At 42.6% G+C, this 18833-nt stretch overlaps 1 long non-coding RNA gene across 2 annotated transcripts in view; it reads right to left on the bottom strand.

Moving 5' to 3' along the window:
* LOC143174483 (uncharacterized) overlaps positions 1–18833 on the bottom strand; it is a 161584-nt gene that overhangs the window by 25943 nt on the left and 116808 nt on the right. For both annotated transcript variants that reach the window (XR_012998488.1, XR_012998487.1), the window contains one exon: positions 1415–1450. This is a non-coding gene — a long non-coding RNA (uncharacterized LOC143174483). The remainder of the gene's footprint in view (positions 1–1414; positions 1451–18833) is intronic.

Here is an 18833-nt window from a genome sequence, read left to right as displayed (position 1 = left end):
TGTATAGTTTATACTACACCTAACCCGCAAGTTAAAAATTCAGTTAAACAAATAGGGCAAAAGGAGCAATTACGAACGCGATAAACGAATCACCAAGGCACCGCCATTTTGAACCACATCCTCGATCATCATTCAACTCTTAACCGCTAAATTATACAATACCCAACTTCTTCAAACTCGCCGTAGAGGATACGTAAAAGGGAAGGACACGATTGCCGGTAAACGCGAGGAACGCCCGAAACGGCGATCGAGAAAAACCGTGGCGGAGAGGTCCGGGCGTTTAAATGGCGGCGGGACCCGTAAATATCGCTCGGGATCCGCGTAATCGCGGAACGGTCGCGGACAAAACGCGGCACGGATCGCGTCGTCGGGCCCGGGAATAAAGAGATACGCAGGAGAGGACGCGCGTTCCGCTTTATCAGCGCGCACGGCATACCGCGGCGTGTTTCCATTAATTCGCGTCGCGGGGCGAACTCGTGCCGTTGGAATGCCCGTTGAAGCCGAGGAGAGAAGTCGTTAGGCTGCGTGCCGTTCGACCGGGCAACCGGTTTTCCCATCGGTGATTCGTCGTTAATTCGCCGATGGAGAGTAAGTAATCGCACGCGTACCAACGACCACCTCGAGTGTGTTACACGGTTACGTTCGCGCCGCGCCTACCTCGGGGTTGTTCCGATTTTCCTCGCCGATAAGGCCCGCGGTACCGGGGAAAAAACGGAGAAATTCCATTCACCCTTTCCGCCGTGGAATTGTCGCGTCCTTATGCCCGCGGGACGAACCCGTTTTATCGGTCCCGTTCTCGTTCGACTCTTTTTTCTTTTCTTCCCCCCTTGCCCTCCACGCGCACCCCGAAGCCTCTATCTGCCGGGTCTACCGCCGCTCAATCGACCCGCAGTTTCGTCGGACAATTCGCGAAATAATTCGATTCTCCGTAGAACGGCCGAAGTTCAATGTTTATCGATGTTTTCGAGTGCCTAAGACCTCTCCGATGCTCGTTGCCCCGCGAAACTGCCTTAGACGCTTGTTCCTCGGTTTATGTCTCTCTTCGCTGATCCCGAGACATTAGTGGCGACCTTTTTTTCCGTTGGTTTTCATGCTTGTTTTGGAACAGGCGTTTTTCGACTTGCTTTTTGTAGAATGCACTTCTTATTTTCAATCGTGGGATGCAATGTAGTTTGGTTATTGAATAGTTTCTCGTGCATACTCGTTGAATTTTTCTTGTTGGGTAGATTGTTAGAAGTTTTAGGAATGCTTGAGTCGTCGCGTTGGTTTAGTGTTTCATGAAATCTGTTCATTGTAGAATTATTCACTGATCGGGCTTTTAAGTTTAAATCGTCGGTGCCCCTCCCCATAAGCCTGTACGTCGTATTTAACGTGAATTTAAGTTCTCGTATCGAGTGCTAGGTGATGTACATACCAAAGAAGTTCGCCAGCATAGAAGTATAGGCTCCCTCTGTAACGAAAGAAAATGTGTGTTAGTCGTAACACGCTATATTATAATAAACGTCTGATAAACAAAGTGAAACATCAGCAAATAATAGTAGTTTTTATATTTGTTTCATGTAACATACTGCATCCGCAGTACAATATTTTCGCTGGTAAATCGAAACTTATAATTATAAGTAATTCCTTGAGTATAATCGAGTAATACATAAATTCGCTTTAGCGGACGGAACACGGTTATTAGTTTTCCTGTGAATTTTACGATAGAAGAAGGGACTGAAATACATGTTCGCACCTCGTGCTGCGCACAAGTGTTTGGAGACTGAAACGTGCTTACGTGGAAACGATCGCACGCGTGCACATAGAGCGGTGCACACAGACACGTGACGAAGTAAGTAACCAGACGATGCGAACGGTATGTACTACTCGGACATTATATGCACGCATGCGCGATGAACAGCTAGTATTATTATATTTTACATTGTCCGACGCGGAAACGCCGGGATAATTTGCGCGAACGTGTCGCAATTATTTTGGGGTGTGCATACGTAAGAAGGGCGGCAGCCGGCTGGAATAGGGCAACGTCATTTTAGCCACTCGCGTTACAGCCTCTATCGATTCACGTCGCCTTTGCCGCGTCGCCATTGCAAAACGAGCTCATTACCTTTTTCCGGGAACTACTTTTCACTAACTAATAAAACTCTCATCTAACAACGACTCCTTACGCGACTCCTTACGCGTCTCCGCGCATTCCATCAATTTACTCGTTACAAGTTTCGCTTTCGATACTCTCCTCATTATTTTTATTGCTATTTCGTTTGTTAATATTTTATTTAATTTTAAATTTCACAGTGGAACTTTACATTGAGCGTAATGGGAAGTTTCTAGTTAAACGACTAATATTTGCAAGTATATTTTGTGGTTTAATTACATTACCAGATCGGCACAGATATTATTTTATACTAAGAGAATTGTGATCGATAAGTTATTGGAGTGAATATTTATATTGTTATTATATTGTAATAGTTTACATGCTATTGGTTTTATGTTCTATGCTTCAGATATCACTTTCCATTAGAATAATTTTTACGCTAAAATCTATATAGCACTTCCTTTCTAGTTTTCCTCGCGGAATATACAGTAAATGTATGAAGTTTAATGGCGTATATCCAGTACACAAGTACTACATAAATAACATTGGGGAAATGAACTACATCGGGGTCGTTAAAAACTTCTTTACTTCCTTCCTTACTACCTTTTAAAGCCACACATATACATGCAGCTTCGTGTTAAAAATGTACATGCAACGTGGCACTTCATTTTTAGAACATTCTCAGCAATACCTTCGCAAAACCTTGGAATTATGACGTTAATCCCTTGCCGTATGATTCACATCGTGACTAAACCCGCAATTGTTACTTAATTATTAATAAATTCCTAACTCGAAAATAAATTACACCTCCACCATGTATGTACACCTCCCTTAAAATTCAAATATTCATAGACGCTAAACACTATTTCTCTTCAATCCCCATGAACCTACAAAACACTCGTACCAATTAAAGTTCAATATCACAAGGCAAGGGGTTAATCATTTTCCTTGAAATTTCGAGTGTAGCGAGTGGGTTATTCGTCATGGGTTATAGCCATTTTCAAGTAAATTTATCGCCTATTTAACAAAGTATTATACATTTTACCTTTCAAATATTCCCCATCTAAAACATGATTATTAAAAACTACCAGAATTAGTACTAAAGGGTTGCGATACTCAAAAGCTTCTATATAAAAAGTCCAATAGAAGAAACTCATTCTTCTCTCAATCTCCCAGTGTTCGATTTCAATTTACACCACATGTACACGAATTCCAAGTGTTCTTCAGTTTCCTCTAGCCGATTCAGCGGTAATTACGAAACCTGTGCTAAAAACGTAATTAATAAATTCCCTCACAATCGCGACGTGGCGCCACGGAAACGCCGGCACCGGCCACATGCACTCGTGGAAATGCACCATAGCGGCGCTAGGAAGCACGAGGGCGTCAAAGGTGGTTGGAGTGGCTCCGGGGGTGATTATGAGCGGGTAAGTACTGCCGTCCAGTTTTTACCCCCCGGCCGCCCCGCTCCCCACCGCTGACCGGTCCCTCTTCACTATCGTGGCAACTATCCCCGCCACTTTCGCCACGGCTCAACTAAACCCCAACGGATCAATACGCTAAAACATTGCCGCGTCGGGACGCCGGCGTGTAAAACCCGAAAGAAATAACAGTGGCTCGGTGTTTCCCTTCGGTCACCTCGTGACGTCCCGCTCGGTTCCGCGCGGTGCTAACAAACTTCCGTTTGTCGAGCGTCGCCTCCTGCCACCCTTCCGGATCTTTCGTTTGGTCGCTGACTGAAATTCCTCTTTTCTCCCCCTCTTTCATATTTCTGTAAGATTGTATTCAGAGAATTGCACGAGCAGTATGTACTGTCGCTGTGCAGGATGGATTAAGAAATAAATGAGGAATCTTTAAGTTCCATGATAAACTTATGGAAAACATTTGTTGGTTTTCGTTTGAATTGTCTACTTATTTTATGATCTTCTTTTGTTTTCATTGGACCAAGAGTTATTTACTATTGATTTATAGCGACTGTAAATGGTGAAATGATTTTTATGAAAATAATATTCATTTGGGGTTAAATGGTTTTTGTTTATTGGGATTTTAGAAGAATGATTCTGAGATTATTTGAATACTTCAAATGACTGGCATCGGTGGGGCATATTTGAAATTTTTTTGTTACGTTCAATTATCAGTAATCTCGATACTTCCGGTGATATGTCGGGTCAAATATTTTCTTTTCGATATTCCATCGTCTATGTATTGTCCAGGTAAACGTTTGCCTTTGAATAGCCTCGTACGTCAAAATCTGGGACAAAATCTATGGCAATCTTGGTAGGCATAGATATCGTTTGATACCACATACCTAATATTTGAAATGCTTCGCTGATATTAATTAACAGTCTTTACTAGTGCTCTTAACATTCTCTTTCTACGACACTTTCTTGAACGCTTTTATTTCTTGATCGATGAAAGAGGATCGTTATAATAATCTAGAATAGAAGTGACAGCTAATAGCAACTTATGCCGCACCCCTTACATGTTTTGATCATTACATCAATACCATAGCTGATGGATTACGTGATGTTAGCGCGTGTGTAATTTAATACTTAAATGATCGCATATTACTTCTGAGACTGTAAAAGAAATATATAACCTTATTAAATTTACCAGCAGTTACCATCGATAATTATTTTTAATTATCATCTTATTAATTATTTCAAACAAAGAATCATCGAATAAACTGCTAATTGCATTATGAAAGTTATAGGAGCATTTTGGCAGAAATGTTCTTGGTGCATTCAAAGTGGTAGAATCGAGTTTCCGTGAGTATTCGTATTTGCGATGAGATAGGTTAACGCGGCTCATCGATTGTTTACTTTCCACGTCGACATTATCGTTCTATTCGCCTGACGATGTCTCCTCCTTCTACGCTTTACGTAACTGTAGCACTCTACGTTACTTCAATCGTCTTTTCCCTGCTTTGTTAATGGAATGCCATAATTGGTGTTTTGCTTGTGTCAAAGGCAAAGAAATTGGATATCGTCTACAAGGGTATTCTTCCTGTAAACTGAAATTTCATTATTCAGAATTTCATGAATTCTGAAAAGTGATCGATACGCGCCCGAAATTTGGCATTGTTGACGATACAAAAACATAAACACGTTTGACCTTAGCCAAAACTAATTAATAATCACTAATTAACAATGTTCAAACAGATTACATTCACATCTCTCAACTTTCCCTCATAAAGAGTTAACTAATTAGATTACATAACATAATCTCTCAAGAAACATGTCATAATAAATAAGATTACAGTAAAATAAACTTACAATAAAATCTTAACAAAATCCAATCAAAAGAGAGAACACTCAATGTCTAATTTTCTAAAAATCTCCACAGGCGCATTACACGAGTTTCCAAGATCCCCAATTAACGGTCCATCGCGAATAAACGAAAACAAAGTCCACGAAGTCTATCTCCAGAATAGCCGGAACACGAGTGCCAAAAACATCGTGGTCCGCACTCGACAGAATCAGGTAGAAGTGCACTCGGTTTTCGGATCCGAGGAAACGGCAGCACTTCAGATACCAGCCATCCGAGGAGCACAAAAGACGGGATGATCGTAGCTGCACCCATGGCCTACCGCAACCCACGTAAGCCACCGATTCACCCGTTTCTTTTCCTTTGAAAGGAACATGCGCGTGCGGGACCGCTCTCCGGAACTCGTGCGAGCAGGCGAGAAGGAAACATACGCAGGAACGCACATCAGCGAACACCGGTCAATCTTATGGGAGTTGAACTCACGTGCGCCCGGCGTAGCGTTGCCTTTACCAGGACGGTCGATATATCGATTGTCGTAGACGAACGATAGACTGGTCGTCGAGCAAGAGTAAGAGAAAAAGGGTCTCGGGAAAAGGGGATGTCGAGGAAGAGAGGGAAAAAGAGAGAATACAGGACCAAAGGCTGATGGTCGTGTGTGTCTGGCCTGTGGTCACTTGTTGCCATCCACCCCCGGGGGCAGACTTTGTCCCTCTGTGTTTGGGGAACGCTTGTCGTTCGACCGCCGACAAACCATCCACGAGAGCAGCCGAGAAAGAGAGATCTCTTCCTCCTGTCGATTGGATCAGCTTCGAGGAATTTGAGGCTGCTGGAAATTCTGGTGTCCACTTTCTTCCCTCCTCACAGCGCGATCGCTTGCCGCAGGTCAGTCACCGGCGATCATCTCCGGCGATCAACACGTGCCCGTGGTGCAGGGTGTTTTCTAGGCGTACCGAATTTCGGCGCGACAGTTCGCAGGTGTTGAGATTGAATAATACGCTGATTGTAATCTAGCGATTCCGCGTTAACCCCCTGCGCTATGATTCCTTTCTCGACTCTGATCGACGCGACTATATTGTCGTTAATAGTTTATTGGGAAAAGAGAAATATTTTGGGAATATTCTACGTCTATGTTTTGCTTACATTAAAACTACCGGGCACGTAAATTTACTTCTTAAGATTCCTTTGTAGAAACTCTAAGGGTGCATTTAGTAAGACTTTGATTAATTTATAATTCAGTTTTCGTACTGGTAAAGCAATTTCTTTAATAATGTCTCGGAGAACCATATGTTATGTTTTTAATAATTGCGAAAAGAACTACCGTTTGGTAGTCTTAGCGTCGGGTATAACAATCGATTACAGACGAATAACATTTACTTCAAATTAACATTAGAACTATCGGGCACTATCTTGATTTCTCTTTTTGAAATTATCGGGGATATAACAGATGATTCTTTGAGAAATTACTGAAGTGATTCATTTATCAATACGCAAAACTGTGAATCAGTATGAATATCAATAGAAGCACTCTTGCAGATTCTATAGAAAAATTTTGAGAAGTCTATTTAACTGCTCGGCAGTTTCAGCGTTAAGAACGGAAAGTTTCGTAATAAAATTGACTGCGTTCGTTAGGTGTGAAAATGTTTAAGAAATTCTGGAACAGGAATTTTCGAGGAGGCTTAATATAGGAGAATCGAATCTTGTTGCCGGTTCTTTTTGCAAAATAGTTACTGCCAGATCTTTCAGATATAAGTTTTTATGGAGCAATTTATAGATTCTTAGAGATTTACGGTTTCAAAGCAGAAGAGCCTAGTTAGACCTTCTCAAACATCTCCCAGCACGGAATCTTGTACAGTTATTTGCCAATAAACGCGAAAAGGAACTAATCGAACCGTCACACCTGCGATAATCGAATTAACGCGTTAAAAACTGTGTCGCGGCGACTACACGACCCGGTACGCGATGACCTTTCCAAGCATACGAAAGAATCGGTCCGTATTATCGGTTAAACAGCAACGCGAACAGTTTGATTTCCCTAAAATCAATGTATTTATGGAACGTAAAATATTCACTGCCCAATAAGCGGGAGTTATAAAAATTACGCGGTTTATCTTATCTCGTACAGACGTTCACATAACGTTCTGCCTCGCTGCCTTTCAAATGGCGCACAAAGTAAAAATGCCCGGTACACGGCACCGTCCGGCAAGAGGGTGGCGGGGCGAGGGGGAGCGAAACAGAGAGAAAAAAAAAGGTGGCGAGCTCTAAATCATGGATTCCAATCTATACGGGCTGTCAATTATTCAATAATTTCGCGTCTTTAGTGTCTTGTTGGCAGCGATCGGCCGCACAGTTTAACGCGGCGCGTCGCTGGCGCGGTCGCCGCGTCTCCGAGACCCAGACACCTCAGATTATCGTTATCGTTGTCAAGGTAAGGTACGGCAAACAGTCGATAATAGCGCCCTTACTTGTCGTTTGCCTGTTACCTCTTACGGAGTGGACTGACCGACATGCAGACGCGCACCGCACGACAAACACAGATGTCTCGGTGACACGATCGGCCCGAGAATCCCCCTTATCTCCGTCGAATTAGAAGCACGCTCGAGATTATCGAAAGGGAAAGTCGCGGCTTTCGGGAAACGCTTAATCGTTTCCCCACCGTCGACCCGGCGCGCGGCGTTCCCGGAAAAAGATCTCGCTCGGGTGGTACCGTCGTTGCGTGTCGGCTTTTTGTGAAGCGCAGTAAACGTTTCCGGAATCCTCGATGGTCTTCAATAAAGTCTGGGGAACGTAACTGTTCCGGCCGATCATTATTCACGGTGGACCGTCACACCGGCGAACATTTTATGACCATAATTAGCGCTAGAAGCGGCACCGCGGTGCGCGTTATCTGACATCTCCCGCGTGAATCGCCGTCAACGCTTCGCACACACTTTTTAATTACGGCTACCAATTATTTCCATTGTTGTCGGGTTTTATTCGTTTTTTATCCTCTTCCTCCTTTTTTTTTTTTTGGTTCGTTGATACACAATCTGAAACGCGTTTACCGCACGAATTTCGTGTTTCCAGTCGGACCGTGCAAGCAACTCGATTTCAACCGTCGAATCGGGGAAGCGGGTTTCATTCGAGGGAACTCGAATCGTTGAGTTTAATTGCGCCGGTACGTACACAAATAAAGGAGCGTTAGTTAATTAAAGTTTAAGATTTAATCACTTATTTAATAAACTCCGCGTTTCGATGCCTAATTATTATTTGCGAAGGTGTGAATTAATGGGATACAGTCCGGCATATTGGAAGTATTTTTCTCCATTTATGAGCCATAACAGAGCACTAAAACGCACTGCTGAGAATACTCCTAATTACATTACTTTGGATGATTCACGTAATTATACAGACTTCCAATGTTTTTGCAGTTAACCTCAATGGACGGCGAAGACGTTTCGCGTTAATTAGTCGGGACAGTTTCTCGGCAAAAATCGACCGGCGATTGGTTAGGAAGAATGGGTTTTTTCCCCATCGAAATATATGCACTTGCAAAAACGAAGAAGACAAGTCTATTTTATATGCGGTAATTGTAAGCAGCCTTTACATTTCGTAAGAGTCGCCGTCGTTCGGGAATTTATGAGCGACGTTGCACAGGATGTCCTGTAATTGGCGGCAGAAATTTATGTTTCTGTCTAATTAACCTAAAAACGCTTGCACAATTAAGTACAATGTTCAAATTGTAATCACTTGATCGATTAGGGGATTACATTTGCATGTAATTGATCCCCTTGTGCCACTGTTCGTATAATAATACGAATGAAAAGTAATCTTGCGAAAGTAGATTTCAATAATTTCTCAATGAACCTTCAAATCAGACATTCTCAAAACCTTTTGTCCAACGACAAAATTTCATTCCACATTAATTACTTATTTTCTCATGCATGGTTCAGATGTCGATTTTCACGAAAAGAATAAAAATGATAGAATTTTCTTGCATATTTTCAATTGGGTCTTTTATGTAAAGTCATTCTCTTCTTCATTATACAAAACATTCTACACATATATCCTAGTAATATAATCTGATTACTGATGTAATCAGAAAAATATGATAAAAATTACAAAAATAAACCTTTAAAGCATCATAGCTCAGAATAGAACTTCGACTTCCCTCGTTCCATGAAAAATTCGTTAACCATGGGAACCGGTGTAGCGGAGATACACCGTTTCCCCTGATTTCCAGAACGATCTCGGTTAACAATCGCTAAAACAGCGTGTAACAAAAGCTTTCCGCGGTGTAACGGCTAGAGAAAATTGTTCCAGCGGATCGTTAGTCTGATTTTCTTCGAATCCCATAGAGAGCCACGACGATTGTAGGTAGAAGCCGACAGCTAATGACGTCTGAGTTCGTGAGTACGTACGTGGGAAACGTGGCATGGTTCTGGGCAAAGGGTTATATAATATTCAATTTTAGCATGCGTGCGATCCGTCTTAATCCAGCCATTACGTCTAATTGGTCGAGATTAGCTAATATCCTTGTAGTGATTAGGCCGTGTCTGTAGCCACGGCTCGTTTAGATTGAAGCCAATTCCCCCGAGCCGCGCGGCGCATGTATTGACTCGATGTCGGTGGAGAGAATCGATAGGCTGATCAAACATTATTATAGAGAAACGTAAAACCTTTTCTTTTCACGCTCATACGTTCGCACGCCGAGCGAGCGCGCAACTATAGATCCATTGAACTTTTATACCCCCTCCGGAATTCTTTTATTCGAAGAGGACTGGTTTAATTGCCTTTCAATGCACACCTTACCGGGGCCTTTTATTGGGAAATTTGCACACGTACCTGCCAACAATCTTTCCATCGATCAACGGAATTGCTTGATCCAATTAAAGAATCGCGTGTCGACGATGGAATGCTGAAATTTCATTGACGCATGGAAATTAAATTTAGTAGATACACTTGTTGCGGCCACTCCGTTGTTGCACGTAGTATGTAATTATTCATAATCTACTGTAACCACGAAATTTTTTGAACCGAATCGTCCGTGGTATCTGTGATGAAACCCAAGCAGATTGAAATGGCGTTGATGTTCGATTGCAACGATCGAGGTAGAAAAATACATCCAGCTACGGAGATCCATAAACGATCTTTTAATTGGCAGCTGAAATATTTTTGTTCTATTAGGACAGCGAATACCTTAAGTCAAGGTTACATGACGTATTCGTAACTTGTTAAGAATATTACTGAAAAAAACCATCGATGACCTTGGCATGACCTTCACAGATGATTACAAGAACCAATTCACCTACTCGATTATCTTAACAATAACAATTTCAGCGACCAAGATCCATTTCCTCCTAATAAACAATCAGAAATATCATCAACCTTTTGATAACCATTACACCGGCATACCAATACCTAAAACTTCCGACTCGAATAATTCAACATACAACGAACACGCTCGAAACAAAGCGGACATCTCGCTAACAGCGCTACGACTGCTAAAGCGATCGTTCACCCTAATTAACAACATCTCCGGTCGCGTTTGTCCACAGGCGGAATCAGTATTCAAGAAAAATTTGGAAAAGTGGAAAGGAGAGAAAGCAAAAAACGATCCACCCGATAAGCATCCCGGTCTAATTAATTTCCCCCGAGAAATCGCTGGCTATCAATTACCGGTTATCAGGCTTAACGCGGGGCTTATCAATATAAACTCCGTGTATCCCACCTCCGTAGTGGAGCGGTCGGGCGGCGGGGCACCGGTCACGTCATATCTTACACGCTAGTTGAAGGAAGAGGAAGATCTCTCCTTTCTGGTTAGTCGGGGTACTGTTACAAATCTGGCCGGCGAAAGGGCGGGGATGTCGGCTGTCTTGTAGGTGCTACCAACTGGTCTGTAAAGAACCTATTTCCCCCTCCGCCGCCGCTCGCCGGCATCCACCGGCGAGAGGAGTCCCCCCGTGTCTCGATAGTTTTATATTTTCTTCGCTAAAACCTTTCGGGCCTGGCTGGAGGATCGCCGGATCACTCGTCCCGTCCGCTCAGCTTCCTCGCCGCGTGTAAACGTGTCTTCGAGGTCTCTAGCTCTATCCTCGTCCCATCCGGTGTTCTCGTAACGAGCGAGCGAGCGAACGCGCGCCCGCGCGCGCGCGCACGGCCGGCCGCTAGGGCCCAGGTAGACGTCGCCCGGCGAACGGGGCCCTGTTCGTCGACGCGTGGACGCACGACCCACGAAACCGCCCCGTGTGAAGCCGGCATTATTATGGACCGTTCACACACTGCGCACAGGTGTGTAAACAAGGCGCGTCACTTTCGCCCGTGACAAGACCGCCGAGCCACGGACGAGCGTCTCGTCGCGTAGCCCGTTGCTTTCTCCGGCCGTGATGCATTATCAACCGATGGGATGGATTTTCTATTTCTCCTGACAATCGGCTGTTGACTTCAGAGGTTTTTCTTTATTTTTCTTTCGTATTCTTTGTAGCCGAGTTGTGGGAATAAGGAATTCTTGATAGTAAACTGGCATTTGTTGGTTAGTTCGAGCGGAGTAAAGAGTTAGCAGAGTAATTAATACGGTTTAACAGTAAAACTATCCAGCAGTTGAATTGAGTTTTTGGAATTTCTCTATAGAAAGTGCAGGAGTGTATCTATTGAGACTTCACTTACAATTCAGTTATTGCTAAATCAATTTCTCTAATAATTTCTCAGATAAACGTTTATTATCTTTTCAATAATTGTAAAAGAAGGAAATCAGGAATTGGTCATTTTGACCTATATATTATTAACCAAGTATCTATCTTATTGCTGTAACTGATTTCAGGCAATTTAAAAGCTCCAATAATTGGTGGTCGATCAACACAGTGTCAACAGTGACAAAGCATTTTGGTTTATTGGTTCGCAATGGTTTAAACTTTCATGCTTTTCGGGAATTTCCATTTGGAAAGGTTGCTACATACTTGCGAAAATTGCGCGACTGTCAATGCGCAAACGCCATAGATCTCTCGCGACCGAGAAAGATTAGGAAGATCGACCGGCTGTTTTGGAACACACCTTTTCTCGATCCCGGTTCGCCCAGCCAGATCCGTACTGGTAGATAACCGGTGAAGAAATAATTAGAGGTGTGGATGTCCGGGAGTTTTTCGAATATCCTGTTGTGATGCGCCGGCGACCAACTCGCCCGCGATAGCCCGGGAAGGCGCGACCGACCTTTTTATCGGTCGGTCGACGTTGTAAAATAGTTTCGGGATTCGTCGGGCCGCTGCTCGGGACTGATAACACGGCTCCATGTGTATTTGCATTTCAGAATTTTAGTGGGCGTTGTTTAGAGATTTTTCGGGGATGGACACGAATTTATGTGTACCTTTTTCATGTACGTGGCCTACGAAAAGAACGATTGTTGAAAGAACGACAAGTTTTACGTTTGAAGACTCGCCGTGTTATAGAATGGTACTGGTGCAGTTACGTTTCGCATTATGTTAATTATTATTAAAATTCTTACGCGATTCGTTAAACTTCCATAAAGAATTGAAATTATGTCTATTCAATCAGACACAAAGATCCTCCAAACCCCTCGATACAATAAAACAATCACTCATTGAAAAACCACAAAAATTCCATACGATCCCATGCAAATTCCCAGCAAAACTGACAAAAAACCGACCACTTAGAGTCGTTAAAAACGTCAAAATAACTTCGACGAATATTCCCTGCGCCGCAGCCTCGTAGTCACGCCAGCTTTCAAAAGTGACGGTTGGAGATACAAAAGAAATGGCCCTGTTCTGAATGGAGTTTTCCAGGTATTTGACGGCGGAGAGACACAACGCAGAGGACCCGTTGAAATAGACAACGAGAGGAACGGGGGGTTGGAAAAGGTCGCAGGGAGGAGGGAAGGAAGCGGCGCAGAAACATGCGTGTCAGAATGGGACGTCGTGGTCTTGCGAGATCATCTCGAGAAGCGACGAAACAGATTTACTAGTCCGGCGAAAAAGCTGGGGCCGTAGGGCCCGGCCAACCCAGATGACACCGGTCATTCTGGAGCTGGAATGCATTTCCATACATTAACCCTCCGCGTGGAAGACGTCCCGTGTTGCTCACTCCGCCCCTCTCTCTCTCTCTCGCTGCCTCGCTCGTCGGTTTTGTGTCCGCGTCCAACTGGACCCGGATCTTCCTAGAATTATGACAGATAAACTATGCGACGAAGCATAATGCGGTGGCGTCCGCGGGGGGTAGCTGCCCCCAGCGAACGAATGCTCGGAGCACGGTTTTCGGGGATTTCAGTAGGCTGATCGGAATTTATCGGGCCATAAGACAGCGTTATAATACCCCCGACCAGCAGCGCCCGGTAGATTTTACGCGTGCGCGGTGCTAAACTCCGGCATCTAAATTTCGTATCGTTTTTAATGGCACCCTTCTTTCTAATATTTCGTGCCGGGTATTCCTAGCTAGCTGCGCGCGGGACGTGTGATTCGATTTCGCGGCCGTGAGTCGTCGGTGCACTTGTTTCCCTGGAATGCGTGGGTACGGTGTATCTGGAAACATGGCGTCTCGTAATCGACGAGAAAGGAGAACTGGATGATTCCTCTTGAAAGGTTCCGGGATAAATGATGATGTTTAGGCACTAGTTGTTTTATAATTATTCAAGCTACCATTTTATCGTTCGGCCAATTATTCTTGGATGCGTTGGTATGTGTAGCTGTCGACGATACTGCTGTAGAGGAATTCGTTATACGGAATATCGACAATTTTGGAATTTTCCTTTCAACCGATCGAAACTTGCACAGTGTCTTTCGCAATTATACTATTCGTCTTTTCGATTCTTCGAGTTTCTATGAGTATTAAACAAATTTATCTTCTGTCACACTTCATAATGAATATTAATCTCAATTGATACTTATAAATAGTAGCGGGAAATTGAACGACCCGCGTTAACTGAAACGTTCCATACCTGGGCGTATTTATAGTCAGTATTCCGGTTCCTCTAACGATTTTCAATTATTCAATTTCGTTGATTGAACGTCTGTCGAAATGTTAATCCGCCATTAATAAAACCGCGACGCGCAATATCGGACAGCGCTCAGCAGCCTGATGGGAATAGGGAAGTGTCAAGTATCGGGCGAAACATTCACAATCAGATTCATCGACAGGGACGGCCGAAGGGAGTTTTCTGGGAATTATGACGAGTATATGCTGACTAGTTCCCTCCGGGTGGTATCCCCGGGCTCCTCCTTATTCGGTAATTAATTATACTCGCCGTCGAAGCTCGTTCGTCGATCTTCATCCGAGATATCGACTGGATTGGTCATACAACTTATACTGATTCACTGATGTGAGCTTTTCTCCGCTGGCACCTTGTCCGTTGCGTCTGCTGACACACGCGCGCACCCATACACGTCTGTACACGTCCACACGCGAATGCCAGGTCAGTTGGAACATAATTAATAAGATTGTATACATACAGGGTGAGTCACCTGACTCCGAGCCACCTTATATTCCTTGTGAACTGTTTGTTATATGGATAAAATTACGTTCCAAATCGAAGTTAATAAGAAATATTAAAAATGCACGGAAATATAATGATCAAACCGTGGACTGTTAAGCGAATTGAAATTGTTTAGAACACGATCAGGAAAATGGATTTTTCATGTCGCGTGCATTTTCTGCTATTTTGCACTTTGAAATTTATTATAGATGTGTAACAAACCGCCGTCTAGTAACGAATAATTGTATGTTAGTTTATTTCTTCCGAGTGTGAAGTAAATTTAACCTTTGTTTTCATTATTCTACTGCTTCAAAGGTATCCGCGTTACAGAATATTTCTACGTAATTGACAGTACTGAATAAAATCCGGCTACCGAGTAAAAACTAAAAAATTGTATGCTGATTCGAAGAAGATCACATCGAATCGATCACTGATCACCAGACACCCGATAGACGCGTAAATGGCATGGAATATCACGAGCAAACATGCAGGTAGAAGCACGAGACTTATTTGCACGAAGACGCGGCGCTAAATCGAGATACGGTTAATATGTACGTAGCGTTCTCTTTCTACGAGCATGTTTCTCTTATCGCAAAAAATACCCAGTTAATTGAAAATGTTAATCAGTTAGGATTAAAATAATAAACATGCCGGTCGGTAAATCCTAGTAAAAACAAATAATCCATTTATGCGTTCCGCAATGACGCACGTGTACGTTTGAAAAAATAAATTCGTTATTTTTTGGATACCTGGAATATTTCAACAACTACATTATCGAGGTTATAAACGTAAAATAATGTTCCCCGCGTCAATCTTGCCATTGAAAAGATAATAGTGTAATAGTGGAGTAAAAAGACAATGGTGGAAGCAATTTAACAATGAAAGTTTCCGTGGCGCGTCGTTCGGGATTTTTACGCGAGCGGCGCGGCGTCGCAAAACGAACAAAAGCACGGGTTCACGGGGCATTAAATTAGTTCCTTCAATTTTCAGTCTTCAATTTTCTCTAATGTCCGAATGTTTTGATTTATATCCCACTTCTCACTCGCCGTCGCAGCCGCGCGATGTTGACTCGTTGACCGGTTTATGCCATTATACCGTGGTTCCTCTGATCTCTCTTTCTCACCGGTTGCCCGGCCATTCCCGTTCCGTTCTCGTCTTCCCGTCTGCCTTTATCGTGTTTCGCGTTTATTCTTAATCACGCTGGATCGATTACGCCGCGTCCCTAAAGTGTTATCATTTTACGCCGTCACGCGTGTTACAATGCTGCTACTATTTTAATACGGGAGATCCTCCGCCTGGCGCGGGCAAAACCGGGACGTCAAGGGGGAGAAAAAGCCGGCGCGCACCTGACTATTTTCATTTTCAGCCCGATGGATCGATATTAAGTGATTCGACATGCCTCTGTGAATGTAATTAATGTGAGTTTACGTTATATACATCCCCCGATGTTATCGCACGCAACGAGATACTAATATACAGGGTGTACACGCGGTTATTAGCCGGCCACCAGCCTTTTGCCTCGTGTACTTGCATTAAAACGCGCGCGGAGAGAGAGAGAGAGAGAGAGAGAGAGGGAGAGGGAGGAAAAAAATGAAACACGAAAATGACTCGCCGGTTTTTGTAACCAGCATGATCGTGTGTAAATTTTCAATTTCATCTGCAATATCTTTGGAGAAACGAATGGGGATAGCATTTAATTTCTTTAGTCCCTCTCGATCGAAACGCTATAAGTATATCTATACTGCTTGTGAGATATTAGATTTGTCGTGGAAAGATTGCGAAATATCTTCTGCCAGTTCTTGTACGTAGCTGACTGATGAATTTGATTTGTAATTGTTGGTATTTTGGAGACTCCGTTGAAGTTGAGACACTTATTGTAGGTACGTAAACGTATGACGATGAGAATGTTGTAATGACGAATGTACGCGAGAAGAAATATATTTAGATCCTTTAAAGGATTTTTCAGGCTAAACGAAAATGTTTACATTGATATACGTGTTTCGCGTCTGTTCTATCTGGCTAGTTGTATTAACGAATGACACGCTATTTTTTTACTCCGATCTTTCGATGTTTGTCCCCGTGTAAATAAAAAACGCGTGCTCCGTTATAATGAGGTTCACCAAACGTCCTACGCCATTTTTACTCAGCACAAGCTCGGGAAGATATGCTGAATTTAAAGTATATTCCCATCTCATTAAAGCAAGTAGAGGATTATTGATTGGTGTCGTTAATGTCTCAGAATTTCCGAAGAATGTCAAGGATCCATAAAATTTCAGAAAAAATGTAGGTAATAATTGGTACAGAAAGGTAAATTCTAAAATTTTATAGTAAAAAACAATTCGTTAAACGGCTCCGGTGGGTAGAAAGTGACGTATGAGAATGCAAAGAAGGGTGGACAGAGGTGGATGACAAAAACGCGTCGAGGGACGAAGGGAGAGGAAAAGGGAGAAACTTTATGTACACGAGTCGGAGCACGGGCAACAGATATACGAGCCATATTACAAACTGCTACTGCACACTTGCCAGGTTTTATAAGGCGTTTAAAATTTTATTCGTTATAAAATTCTCATCGTATCCGCCCACCTACCACTGTCACCCCCTCGTCTCGGATTCATGTCGAAAATTTTGTGTGCGAGGAGGTCCAAGCAATTTCGAGCGGTCGGTTGATCTGCGCCACCCTCTTCCCCCATCGTCACTCGAGATTCACTGAAAAGTTTCATCTAATTTTCTGCTCGAGATTTCACGGACGCATAGATTCCCGATTAAAATCTCTACAGTATTTCCGCGATGCTTTTGTAAAACTCGCGTCGCTCGACAGGAAAATCTTTCAACGTGAACTTTAATTTGTACGATCAATTATTTCTTTGCGTAGACTTCGAACAGGAATATTTATTATAATCTTCACGGAACGGAGGCACGTTCTACTGAAGTACAGTACCTGATAATGATTTATCGAGTCACTTTTCACATTTCCACGAATCTAGTATTTTGTCAGATGAATTTTTCTGTGCAACTGGGTAATTTATAAACTATTACTATCTAAGCATTATCAATTATTTTTTAATCAAATAGCGAGTGCATACGAATCGATGAAAAACGTCTTAAAGCCGGTGTTTATAGACTCATTGGTGAATAATTTTCATTGTTTCGTTTGAAATACCCTTCAATTCATTGAACTCGTGTTTCGCCCACTTATCATATCCATGAACGCTTAATCGGTACTGAAGTTAATTTTCATCTATGCGACTGAAATTACTACATTCGCTTTTTCAGTTAAAGAACACGAACATCTTCGTGAGGCTTTACTTCAACTTTATACAACGGCCTGATGAAATTACTACCTTGTACGGCACGCTACCTTGATGAGTATCGCTATATTTAATTAAGAGCGTCCTTTCTTCTTACTGACGCTAATTACCGCAGGCCATTTATGGAGACATTAAAAAACTGATTCGATCGCAATGGAACGAAACAAATATTTATTATCTTTTGTCTATACGTACTCCTGTTCGCTACGGACACCTTCTTCTCGTTCATAAATATATTAAAATTCAGTAATCATAACTTACGAAACGACCGTTGCTCATAAAATCTTAACCACGCGCTGCAACATTAATATCTTTAACATTTTCGTTTAAATAATTCATTCTCAAATAATATAAAGTCCGTGAGACCTACTTTACGCGAATTAATTGTTCCCACGGAATCCCATGCATATGTCGGTTATTTCGAACGGAAATTGTTCTCATAGAAACGATTATTGTGGAATAAATATTAACGAGTGGCATAGCATTTTTCTTTACAATTGGAAGCTGTTTTAAAATTTTATATTACCTCAGTTCTCAAATTGTCACTACCAGAGTAATATTCACCACATTTTCCCGTATTAAAAAGAAATGAAACATTAGGGTAGCTAACAAACCATCAAATTCAAGCTGTGTTAATAATGGATTGAAGGAGAAAAAGTGGTTTCAACGCACTTATATCATGAAATTCGCCTAAATGAATTTCAGTACCAAGTAC

This window comes from Nomia melanderi, chromosome 4 (assembly GCF_051020985.1).
Source record: "Nomia melanderi isolate GNS246 chromosome 4, iyNomMela1, whole genome shotgun sequence".
Taxonomy (NCBI): domain Eukaryota; kingdom Metazoa; phylum Arthropoda; class Insecta; order Hymenoptera; family Halictidae; genus Nomia; species Nomia melanderi.
This window is presented reverse-complemented; position numbering and strand designations above follow the sequence as displayed.